The sequence below is a fragment of the Megalops cyprinoides genome, chromosome 1 (assembly GCF_013368585.1).
Source record: "Megalops cyprinoides isolate fMegCyp1 chromosome 1, fMegCyp1.pri, whole genome shotgun sequence".
Lineage (NCBI taxonomy): Eukaryota > Metazoa > Chordata > Actinopteri > Elopiformes > Megalopidae > Megalops > Megalops cyprinoides.
This window is the reverse complement of record NC_050583.1, coordinates 8,486,390-8,499,805: the sequence shown is the minus strand read 5'-3', so window position 1 is coordinate 8,499,805 and position 13,416 is coordinate 8,486,390. Positions and strand designations below refer to the sequence as shown.

The 13,416-nt window shown below is 47.2% G+C and overlaps 1 protein-coding gene across 1 annotated transcript in view; it reads right to left on the bottom strand.

Annotated features, from left to right (window-relative positions):
• gcgrb (glucagon receptor b) overlaps nt 1-12,715 on the bottom strand; it is a 73,641-nt gene extending 60,926 nt beyond the window's left edge. The window contains exon 1 of the mRNA XM_036544730.1: nt 12,471-12,715. The gene's annotated coding sequence lies outside the window, so the exon portion shown is untranslated. The remainder of the gene's footprint in view (nt 1-12,470) is intronic.
• Nucleotides 12,716-13,416: the final 701 nt, after the last annotated feature.

The window sequence follows — 13,416 nt, the reverse complement described above, 5'->3', positions numbered from 1 at the left end:
CTGTGATTCATCTCTCGCCCCTAAGCAGACGCGCGTAAAGCGTTTGGACGGACAGTGCCGTCTTTCCAGAGCGCACGATGGCACCGTGAGCGGAGTGATTCAGGCCGGCGCTGTGTCACACTGTGTTCCTACAGCTCCGCATGAGAGGCTGGACCCGATAACCCCTGTTTCAGCCAGGAAACTCTATCGATTTAATAGCTTTTAATCCTCTTAGCCACTCACTTATAAAATGTTTTCTGACGATGACACTGTCCCTCAGGGAACTCTCTCTCTCTCTCTCTCTCTCTCTCTCTCTGAAAGGTAACCTGTATTACCGCATCAGGCCTGTAGAAACCAGAATCTCTGCCTGGCGCCAGGGCAACAGGCAGCTGCATCACAGGGATGGGGCGCAGGTCGAGACAGGGTGCTGATTGGAGGAGACACGCTAATCATGCTAAGACATGGCAAGCCCTACAAGCACATTCACAAGGGCAGAGCATTCTGGGAAAGAAAGGTCAATACTCCCTTCACACCAGTGCCGGGCCGGGCAGCTATCTTACATGACAGAATTAGCCCTGAGCAACTATGGCTCTCCCCTCAGTCAGAGCACCTGAAACCACAACGTTCCCTTGATAGGAGAGACCTGAGCGCAAAGCCTGGAGAAGCGAGCCCCACAGGGGGTCCATTAGCAATCACACATGCATGCTGGGAAAATAAAGAAGCCAGTGAATGAGTGTGAACAGTGCTACTTGTGTACTTGTGTGAACAGTCTCATAATCTGTGTCACATGCAGACACGCAGGTGGACTGAGTGGTCATGCACCCACCCACACACACACACACACACACACACACCACACACGCACACAAATTGACTCAGACACATACACCCTCAAGCAAACACACTGACACCCAGGCACACACAAATAGACACGCAGACAGGCACCCACCCACCCACACAAGCAGACAGGGCTGCTGTTTATCACGGTGCTTCACGACACCGCTAGACAGCACCGCTCCCTCAGTGTAGCCAGAGGGCCCCAAGTACTTCTGCTGACGATACTGAGATAAAGACAAAGACCACCATCTGCACCCCAACGAGAGACTGACCGAAGTACCTGTCAATCAAGAATTGCATGACCCCCCCGTCTCTGTCTGAGCAGGGATCCTGAACTGCCCTTCAAGCACACAGGCACACAAGCCAGCCTACTCTGTTAAAAAGTAAACGAAAAACTAAATCTAAGTCTGGTAAAATTAAATTTCGCATTGTGGAGCAGCAAAAGTTCTCGCGCTTGTGACATTCTCGCGCTTTCCCGAGGAGATACAGCGGGGAGACCTGTGAGCCCGCAGCGCAAGACACGAGCGGCAGTAAGGGAGATGAGAGGAACGAACCGCCCAGCCAATCCGGTCAAGGCAAGGGGCGTCGGAGAGGAAAGAGTCATTCTCGGCGGTGCTCTGCGGTCGATGCGAATCAAATGAGCGTCGAGTAAAGTTCTGACAGAACGCTTCACGCGCGCACACACGCGTAGCTCCTGTTCCGACAGCTTGCGTCCACAACAAGCCGCCAGGCAGCTGCGCTTCGGTCAGCGGATCCATTCAGATGTCAAAACTGTCACTATCAGTTTGCTCCTTTTTTCCTTTTTGAATGCGGACAAACAAACATTTGACCATGGTGTTTCCAGCTCGTGCCCCTGGCTCGAGCGAGGCAGATGCCGACACGAGTGTAAAACAGCCAACCACCTGTGGGAGAACCAGCTGCAGTGACAAGCCCAACTGAAAGATTCTTTGATGACTTACTGTAGGGTAAGAAACCAGAAGGTTGTTGGTTTGACTCCCCATGTGAGGCACTGCTATTGTACCCTTGAGTAAAGCACTTCTGGACACCAGAAACCCATCAGTAAATATCCAGCCGTATGCGTGAATAATACCATTTAAAAACATGTGCTCTAAGTCACCATGGTAAATAATGGGCAGCAAATTCCTGCAAATCAGTTGGGTAGCAGTGGTGCCACCAGCCTGGAATGCAAGACCGCGTGCCGCGCGGTCATCGCAGTCACAACAGATCCCCGCTGCTGGCCGCCAACATCACCTGGTAGCGGGTCACACGAGTGTGTAACACCTGCGTCAGTCGCTTCCTGTCTCGATAGTACCACCTAGCAGCTTCCTGGCACCCGGGCGAGGCACAGCTCCATAAAGCTCTGCAGGGGTCTGGCGTGCGGCCACAGCGAATGGGCTGCGTTGGGCTCGGGGTGTTGAGCATTGATTTCGCACCCCATCGATCGAGGCATTCAACCTGCCTTTCCCCTGTGAGAGCCACAGCCAGTCCCAGCGGGGTCTCAGAGGACACCCGAGTCCAGGCCCCCCAAGCCTACCAAGCAGTGAGAGATAAACCCAGCTGGAGGACTAGGAAATTAATGTGGTAAAAAGCAGAGAAACCCAAAAGTGGTGTCCCTGAGAGAAAACCTTGTGAACTACAAGTCCCATAATCCACTACAGTATCTGTGGTAAAGAGACAGCTGGCCCAGCATACGTCTGATCTGATGGTTCAGTCAAGACCAGTAATTCAATCTTGCTTCATCAGGACAGTGTGTACGTTAGCCCCAGACACCTGCTGTGGATCAAAGAGGCTGAACCCCGTGGCCCTCATGGAATTTACCTGTGAGACAGCCTTGATCACTCATACATAGACACGCACATGCACATGAATATGCATATGGACACGTGAATACACATGCGCACACAAACACACTCATACACACAATTCAGGCACGCACACAAGCATGCATGACACATGCACACACACACACTCGCATGTACGCACATCAGCATGCACACACACACACACACAACCTCAGACACAAATGCATGCACACACACACAGGCACATGCATGGACCCATGCACATGCAAACTCCTGTGAACACACCCACACGTACAAACAGACAGAACAAAAAAAGTAATAATAAAACTTGTGCTTCTCCACACGAAGCAGAACCAGAGAAGCACGTGCTGAGACTAAAATAGCCTGGCCAGTCCACTTCCCCTCCCGCCCCTCCCGCCCCCCCCCACCCCGCCCCTCTGGAGCGCTGCAGACGCGCGGCTTCAGCTGCCGCAGATGGCACCCTGAGCGAATAATCCAATCACACAGGGGGACGCGCCGAGCGCTCAGCCTGGGCTGAAGCGTGCACAATCTGGATCCCGATAAACGCATTCCACATATCGCACTTAACCCCCCTCCCCCTGACCGCAGCAAGGCCCCCCCCCCCCCCCTCCTGCCGACTTGCGCTCGGTGAACTCTGCGCAAAGGTCACCGGGAGAGCGCCGTGAGGCGTGAATCGTGGCAGTCCCACCCCCCCCCCCCCAGGGTGGCCGACCGAGTCACTCCGCTCGGCGCCGGCGTTGGGGAGCTTCCCGCTCTGCCGAGATGCTCCATGTGCATGGCTGGGGAGCCGCACTCCATTGAGGGCGGGCAAAGCCTCTGGCGGTGGAGGACTCTGGTGTCAGCCCCGGGGCACATGCGGGTAGTTGCGCTGAAAGCGGCCTCTGACGCTTGTCACCCTGTTACCATGGATTCCGGGGGCTGCCACTGACAGACCGCTGCCAGACCGCGCCCACCTGCTATCAACACTTCTGGCCTACACTGCAGAAGTGTGAAGCACTGGGAGAGATCGGGAATTTCCCTATATCCCATGTGTGTGAAAAAGAGGTACGCCTCCAAGTGCACTCCAAGACTTCAAGAGGGTCCCTCCATTCTGTGGTTATTTGAAACAGTGCGATGTGTGATGTGTGATGTGAAACAGTGCGATGTGTGATGTGTGATGTGAAACAGTGCGATGTGTGATGTGTGATGTGAAACAGTGGGATGTGTGATGTGTGATGTGAAACAGTGCGATGTGTGATGTGTGATGTGAAACAGTGGGATGTGTGATGTGTGATGTGAAACAGTGGGATGTGTGATGTGTGATGTGAAACAGTGGGATGTGTGATGTGTGATGTGAAACAGTGCGATGTGTGATGTGTGATGTGAAACAGTGGGATGTGTGATGTGTGATGTGAAACAGTGGGATGTGTGATGTGTGATGTGAAACAGTGGGATGTGTGATGTGTGATGTGAAACAGTGCGATGTTTAAGGGATGGTGTGAAACAGTGGGATGGTGTGATGTGTGATGTGAAACAGTGGGATGTGTGATGTGTGATGTGAAACAGTGGGATGGTGTGAAAGCACCAGGTGCTCATGTAAAGCCGGAGCCCTCTGCATTTCTTCAGACACGCTGGGAGGCCATTTCCGGCAATCTAGACCTTGAATTGCATCAGGTAAGCGCAAACAATAGCCCTGAGTATTCAGATTACAGACACAGTGTAATATGAATCTGATTTACAGGAAAGCCCTGGCTTTGATACAAACACCAACGCTATCTACCCGCCCCCCCCCCCCCCTCCCCCCCGTGACCTTCACACACACACACACACACACACATCACACACATGCAGAGATGTGTGCACATATGATGGAGCGATTTCCTCTGCATTCTCAGCTGAGACCCCCAGATCCAATAACAAACATGCAGAACAATCTTCAAAAATGATGTATTCTTTCTTTCCAAATCCTGCCCTCGAGGTACAATCTACAGGATCAATCAAAGTTTTTCTGGCATTCCTGACCAGTTTTATTAAGAGTTTATGTAGATTGTAATGACGCTGTCTATCATAGTCAAATAGATTGTAGCATATCTGTCACTTCTGTTATTTCAAGTAAACATGAGAATGAGGGATATGACATCAGGGGAGGGGGTTGAGCACACAGGACACAGAGATTCCAAACTGGAAGATGGGGCCGGGGAATGTTTCAGACCTCAGACAAAACAAAATGGAGCATATCAGAGAAGGACAGGGGTAAAGGACCCCACCCTGTGACAGGAGCTCATTACACAGACTGAAACCTTGCCCCCACCAAACTGACCCCACAAAATTGCTGGAGCATTCCCCCCAGGCAGGCAGAGGGACACCCCCACACAGGGGCGTTTCTAGCTATTGAAAAGAGTCACGTTTGCCTGGGGCTTGTCCTTTTTTTTGAAGGGAGATCGTCATCGGTAGGTCGGGGAGGTTATATCTACCTTTATAATAAATAAATATTATCACACCTTCGGACGCTGCAAGTCAAGTTCCGCTCTGTTACACAGTCTGTCTGTTGTTTTGCTATAAACACCTCCTGAGCATTTTACCATTTTTATTTTATTTTGTTTATTTATTTATTTATTTATTTATCTTTTTTTATCTTTTTATTTTAGCATTTTTATGCATTTTATGTTTTTTTTTTTTACGTCCTATACTGTCCACGCTATATCTAGCGGATAATAAAGGGATAGGGATAATAAAGGGATAGGGATAATAAAGATACCTTGACCTTGACCTTGACCTTGACCTTTTTCAGGGGCGAAAATATTCAGGGCTAGGCTTAACATATTCAGGGCTATAGCTCCAAATGATCGGACCTAGCGACGCCGCTGCACCCACACATGCCAGATCTAATTACAGTCTCACCTGAGGGAGCGCTGAAATTAACAACAGCTTTAGCATTGATCCACAGCGCATCCCTATATCCGCCTATGGCTGGTTGTGGCTGGCCTGTGCGTCGAATTCTCTGTTATCGAGCTATGCTGGTCTGTTTGCCGCAGTGCGGATAAGCCTTTAACCTTCTGTATGCATGCGTGACATCCTCCCCCCACCCCTTTAACATGCAGACTCCTGCACTCCCAGACACTGTTATTCATTATCATCATTATTATTGTTGCTGTTATTTATTTATATGTTTGCTTTACAGGTACCTCTGCCCTCACAGATTACCAGTTTTTACAGTTTGACACATATTGAAGCTGTTACCGTGAAGTACCTTGCTCACCGGTACACCTGCAGCCCACCCCCACCCCCCCATGATGTAAATATGCATCGCTAATTATAAGCCCTTCACCACTGCGCTCCAACGCCACCCGTACCACCATAACTGCCGCTATTTTGGTTAAGCTGAAGCATGACTGCATGCCCAGCATGGCCTCTCTGTTTTCGCGATTGCACGTTTCCAAAGTGCGTTCCAGAGGCTCAGGGAGGGAGCAGAGCTGTTTTAGGGAATGCAGTGTCAGCCTCACTCTCTCCTCACTGCAAAGAGCAGGCCTGAGATGATGGGGCTGCTCGCTTAGCTTCACTTAGCTTTGCTCCACAAACAGTGCCCGTAACATCGGACCTCAGACCGTTACACAAATATGCTCACCTACATTACATTTTACATTTAGTTGCTTATCTAGAGTGACTTACACAGGCTACAATATTTCACACGTGATCCAGTTAGAGAGCTAGATATTTACTGAAGGTTAATTACCTTAACGCAGGGTTACAACAGCAGTGCCTCAGCAGGGAGCAGCCTTTGGGTTATGGGCCCTGTTCCTTACCGCTGAGCCACACTGCTGCACTCTAACAAATTACCTGCAAAAGGCTGGAATCCTTCACTCCTCCTCCTCCAAGACAAAGGCCTCTGGGATGACCCAGGGTGAGCTGGGAGAAGGATCTGGGCCTCAACGAACAAATCAGAGAGGTCCAGACCAATGCCTCTGTCTTTTTGTTGACCACAGAACCCAAAAATCCGAGGGACAGGGCAACCACATGCTAGACTGATGTTTTGGGTCTCTCCTCCAATGCAGGTCAGCTGGAATGCTTCCATTTGTCCTGGGAGGCTCCTGTGTCCTCTGGTGTCCCTCACAGAAGAAAAAAACTGCTGCTAAAAAACTTAAATTCTCATCAGCACTCTCTTTCTCTCTGTCTCCCCCTGCCTGAAATAACCCACCACTCTGTTACCACACCACACCCCAGCTCTGATTGGACGTGTTCACTGCGCAGTCATTCCACCCCAGCTCTGATTGGACGTGTTCACTGCGCAGTCATTCCACCCCAGCTCTGATTGGACACGTTCACTGCGCCGTCATTCCACCCCAGCTCTGATTGGACACGTTCACTGCGCAGTCATTACACCCCAGCTCTGATTGGACACGTTCACTGCGCAGTTGTTCCACCCCAGCAGTTCAGAAAGGTGGTGAGGTCACTGCTCCGTGACCAGTGGGTTGTGGTTCACGGGCACTGGCGGTGTCAATAGTTGCCCTTCAACCTCTGGAGGCCCACAGCATGCAATCAACCACCCATGCTTCAGACCACAGTTTCCACACACACACACACACACACACACACACACACACACACGCACACACACAGAACAGGCCACTTCCTGCCTGGAGGAGAGGGATCCGAGTGTCCTCTCTCAGAGGGTTTAGCATTTCTACGGGCTTTCAGGGACCAGTCTTGATTAAGGCTGTTCAATGCACAAGGCTAATTGCTTATTTGGATTTGCAGGGTAATAGAGAGATTGTTCGCAGGGTCACTGAACCACAGCCTCACACAGTTTTTTGAGAACTTTCTCCCCCCGCCCTTACTACAGGGGAAAATTTCCACAGACAACTTGTTAGAGGGCTTTTCAGTGAGGCTGACTCTGTTTTGGCAAGAATATGAAGCTATTTAATAAGATGCGTTCAGTGGTCCTTGACTGGCCTTGCGTGAAAAGCGTGTTGTTTATTAAGCACAGAGTTATGTGGAACCAGTATTATGATAAGATCAGCAGCGACTGCAGTCAAGTTTTTTTTTCCTACACCAAGCTAAAAGGTCTCATGTAGAGTTAATGACTCAACTTTTTTTTTTCTTTCCCCAGACAGATAGGAACATAGGTTGAAGTCATTCTGACACAGAGGATAAGCCTGTAATTTTGATGAAGAGTATAAATAGTTTACCTTGAGCAAGTGCTCATTATCATTGTGAACCAAGTGTGTTTTGGGGTTGAATGAGTCTGATGTTTCTCCCTAGAGTCCTGTACACTAGCAGAGCCCTGGTTAATTGTATTTCTTGCACATTAAGCAAAATCAACTAATGGCTGTTCCCCTGACTAGGGCACTTAATCTGAACCACTCCAGTGGAAAAGAAAAGAAAAGAAAAGAAAAAAATAGACTGTGACTCAGAGATAAAGGGTGAGATGTCAAGATACTTGAAGAATCTGAGACTGAAAGACAAGAGAGGAAAAGAGCCGAACTGAATCAGAGATAAAGGGAGAGATACAGAGGGACAAAGCAACGGTCACAGAAAACAGAGACCAAGACAGAGAGACAGATGGACACAGACAGGCACTGAGACACAGACAGAGAAAAAACATGATGAAACTGAGATCCTCAGAGACTACTTAGAGACAGAGAAACATAGGGAGAAAACCTGGAAGACAGAGACTGAAAGAGTGAAAGACTGTGTGACCAAGTTGGCCCCTCTGCCCAACACTCACAATATTTCACAACAAGGTCAGGAATCAGGGGTTAGAGGTCAGATCAATGGGGGGTTGAAGGTCAGTGGTGTTCACATCATTTGCCGTTCTTCCCTTCCTCAGGCAGATACCAAAACTAAGGGGGGATGGCACAACAGCTGGCACAGGGATTGGCAGCGGGACGGCTATGAGAGGCCACCGGCACCAGGCTTAGCACAGGTGCTGCGGGCAGGGTCTGACACAGCAGCTGAGGCAGTGGCAGCAGGTCTCATCCAGATTCCCCCCGTGACACCAGGGCTGGGAGTAAACATTCACTTCCTTCGAGCTTGTTTGTAAAGCAGTAAGTAACTCTTCCACCCTCTTGGTCACCATTACTGGATCACCCATGTGCTCTCTCTCTCTCTCTCACACACACACACAGACACACATATCACGCACACACATGCACAGACAATTTACGCTCACCCACATCAAACTACCATCAAAACCAGCAGCTCTGTGTGATTTCTTCAATCGCTCAACAGGGTTTCCGCTTACAGCCACCATAAGAGGGCTACCCAGAGCAAAACTATATACATTCACCATCACAGCAGAGCCATGTCCTCCCACACATTTCTACAGAATTCTCCAGATACGTTTACATTACATTACATGCATGCTATCCAAAAATGTGGGAACTGATAATGTGTGCTCTCTCAACATCTGCTTTCTCGATTTTACAACTTCACGTTCATATTCAACCTCCGGTGCCAAAATTAGCCTTCGGTGAATGCACAGGATCACGGGCTTGCCAATAGCAGAACATCAGGTTCATTCTCAGAAAAAAAACATTTACATCACCAAACAACAGAGTAATAAAGTTTATTCTCCAACAGAGCCAGAGCTTACCACAGTGGACTAATATCCACACAAGCCATGGCCAGACCCAGATTATCAATCACACAGGTGATACAGAATCCTATGGCATCCACTGAACAAAATATAGTCCAGAGATGTAGGGGTTAAAGGGTTGAAACCATAAAGCCAGCGTTTCAAATCCCAAGAAGGGCTTAGCTGTTGCACCGTGAATTAGATACAACCACTTACAATGAGCAGATATGAAGCTATAACTGTAGATAACATTTGGGCTATGTTTCTTGCCCCAGATGAAAGTATTAACTAAGACTTCAATGAGACCAAAACCAGTAGACACTCTGGGATCTCCTTGTGGGAAACAGTGTTTTAAAAAAACTGTACTTCATACCTTATATGCAACATAAAAATGGGCATTCATCATCACCACATGTCAAATCAATTCAAATTTATTTGTTATAGCTCATTTTTACAATTCAGATTCAGGAATCTAATCCTTCTTCAACGGGAAATTTTAAACAACCCAGGATTTTTTTTTAAAAAAACGTCACTACTTCCATATTTTCGGTGAACCCTTCGTGAAAATTTGGCCCAAAATAACTATATGACTGTGCAAACGTTCTGTTATGTGAGGCGCGGGAGCACTCGAATTTCATGCGTCTTCACTTGTAATCACAGAGAGCTCCCAAGACCACAAACATACAGCAGACACGACATTGCTCTCCATGCGACCATGATAAATGGTTAGCTCTGCAGAGAAAGCTAAGGGCAGAGAATGGAATTTGTTCTCCTTTTATGATAATTTAAAAAAAATCCAATCGTCATCTGCCCATTGCCCAAATATGCATGATTAGAACGTAGGGGTGATGTGTAATGTTTACACTATAAATAGAAACGTGCAGGTAGCTTACTAATGATGGTGACGTGAAATTGATTTGAACGCGTGCTCAGGTCTGCTCCAAAAACTCACTATATTCCGTCAGTGTAAATGCTAATAGGTGGTGTTGTGTACACTGCAGTACGCACGACAGGTGCTATGCCTTTGATGAGAAAAAATAATTATTCAGATCCACCTGAGAGACAGACAATGAATATTTTAATCTAAATATTTGCACTGTGCCTGACGGTACAGGCACAAATAATATAATAATAATAATAATAATAATAATAATCATCACCATCATCATCATCATCATCATCATCATTTGTACAAATCCTCTAAAAAAAAACCTGCTGTAAGGTATCGGCCACGGAAAACTCCGTTTCGACCAGCCAAAGCCGCGAGACAGTACGAGTTAATTTTAATGCAAGCGAAGTGACTCCCTACCCCTCCCACGCTATGCGTTTACTCGGTCGGAGGGCGCATCGGCGTCTGAAAAATAGCTTGTTGGGGGAAACTTCTATAAAATGATCTACTTTGATGCGGAGAGTGACATTCTGGTGTAAGAAAGATTGAGAGGGCGTGGACCGCACTATGCAAGAGCTTTTATTCACGTGTCAAAATTTGGGCAAATTTTCAGTTTCAAATTTCAGCGCAATTTCAAGCTACAATCAGTTCAGTTGAGTGTATAATAATAACAATAATAATATTAATAATAATAATTTCATGCTAAAATTCAACAAATACCTTTGAAACCTGGACTGGTGATGAGTATTTCACAACACAACATGATTTACTTCTTCCCGATGCTGAGTGGGATTGAAACTCTCTCTTTCGTTTCCCTACTTTTGGTGTGATCATCATAATCATTATTTAAAAAAAACGGTTCACTCGGATAATAAAGACTATACGGGTTTATTCCGCGTGTAACTGTTCTCGAGCTTCGCGCTAATTATACAGCATAGAAGTAAATAGCCTGCTAATGAATGATGCAATGCATTGTTTAAAACCGATGACATCTTGCTTTCGGCACCCCGTAATTGTTCAAGGATTTGAAATTTTCAGAAATGCAGTGCCTTCAGTTGTATTATCATTAGAATGTTTTGAGATACAATCAACGCGGTATAGGTCACTAAACTGGCCAGTTGTTCTATATTGTATGCGGGCGACTGTATTCACATGTGCCCTGTTTGTCATCGAATAAAAATACATTCCATCATCATCTTTCAGAAGTTCCAACCTGTAACTAAGCCGGACTCAAGGGAGAGGTCAGGCGCCATTCTAATATCTCAGTCCGACCTGTTGCTCATTCGTATTAATATTTCATTTCCTGGTATAGACTCACGCCGAAAGTAAATGGCATAAGTTAGTCATTAAGTTTAAACAGTGCCCTTCTTACACATAGCTCTCGAAACTTTTCACGGTACCGAGGGCTCAGAACTCCCAAAAGTGTCTGACACGCAGAGCTCCGAATGTTTCTCAGTGTTTATTTCGTGATACTGACATTTGTTGAATATCTGTTCTTACCCGCCCACACACTGGTGCGCGCAAAGTGAGTTAGAATTCTTATTCACTCTCACCGAGGTGTAAAAACAGACCCTTCGAGGGTGCTTAAACTCCGGTCGATCACGGTGCCACTGCAAGATAAGCGACTGCCAACCACGGCACCAACCAAGGAAAGAATGAGCAGGGCTCTCTCTCTCACTCTCAATTTCAATCTCTCCCTCTCGCACCACACACACACACACACACACACACACACCACCACCACCACCACCACACAGTAGGAGGTTTAGTCTCTTGTCACACGCGCTCAAAAGGGGAAGGAGTTACATAATTAACTTGGGATAGCCCGTTAACCAGGCTATAGGGTTCCTGGAGAACTGGCACAAACGCAAAATAAATGGCAACCGTCTCTCAGTGCAGCTGTCATTGCCCATTCTAAACTGTCTGATAAGCATTAAGCAAACAACGGGTTGTTTCACGATTTCACAACGGGTTTATGGTGGTAATTATCAGCAGCTGCAGATAATACAAATGATACGGACAGGTTTACTTATATCGGATTTGATATAACTGCAAACAGTAGCAGTGCGCTGTCGACCCGGTTCAGAGAAAAGCGATAAGCAAGTTGACCTCAGGGAGTAAAGTTGATTCTACGGGAGGGAGCAAAGGGTGACTGTTTTCCAAATGAGCTGCCTTAAAAAACACAAACCTTTGACGAAACGATTAGCCGCGACCAGTAAAAGTTTACTAGAACTTCGACGATTCAGGTTGCGCTTAGACTTCACGAAATTACAGTTGTTAGATGTCAATATCGGATGATCATGTTAGTTATTTCAGAAGTTGTGAGTTTCAAATAATACACACACGCACATACACACAGATGCAGGTAAAAGAAACGTTAAAACTCTACCTGGAATGCATTGAGCTCCGTTGGTCTCTCCGATCGCCACTTCACAACGACTCATCTTCTAACGAACGACATTAAACGCAGGTACAATCCGTCTAATCAAGCAACGCTCATAATCCAACTGGAATGGAGGGAGTGGACAGACTTGGTCCTGTGTCTTCGCGCGGCGTTAAACAAAACTGCTAAGTATACTGTTCTTGTCTGCAGCAGAACACAGCGAAACCTACAATATGCAGGACAGTATTCGGTGCTGAAATGCGAAGTGAGCGCTAAGCGCAAAGAAACAGCTCTTTGGTCTCCAGTGACGTCACTCCACAAACCCGGTCAGCGATCGCGCAAGCAGGAACGGCGGAGCGGGCTGCAGATTGCTGTCACTTTCCTGCAGTTTTTTCACTTTTTTTCGGCCACAAAACGTACGATCAGTTATGTGTCGTATTTTTACAGAATTCTTCACCTTGTGGTTGGCCGGCTGGCTCTGTATGAAAAAGTCCATTACTTCGTGTTCCCATGGGCTGTCGTCAGGAAAACGAGATAAATATTCAGATTAGTTACAATGCCAAGGTTAATTGCAAATTAAATAGGCGGATTACCTGGAAACACGAACTCAAAGAAATAAGTGTATCACTCTGAGGCATTCGAGGCTTGAGGGCAATTTCTGCTTTTCTCAGCAACAGCAACAGCAGCAACAACAACAACAACAACAATAATAATAATAATGATATTGTAACAGTAAGGTACAGAACAGAACCGCTGTGACGGCCGTAGGAAACTGGAGGCGGGAAAACTCAAAACTCTAACCGTCCTGAATGGCACAATTAGGATAAGTAGCTAATGTCAGCGATGTCACAGGCTTGTCCCTGTTAAAACCTCCTTTGCGGCAACTGACGTGTTTCATTTTTTTCAGGTAAAGCGGTGTTCGCTGGTTGCTTATTAAGCAAATGTCAAGAGG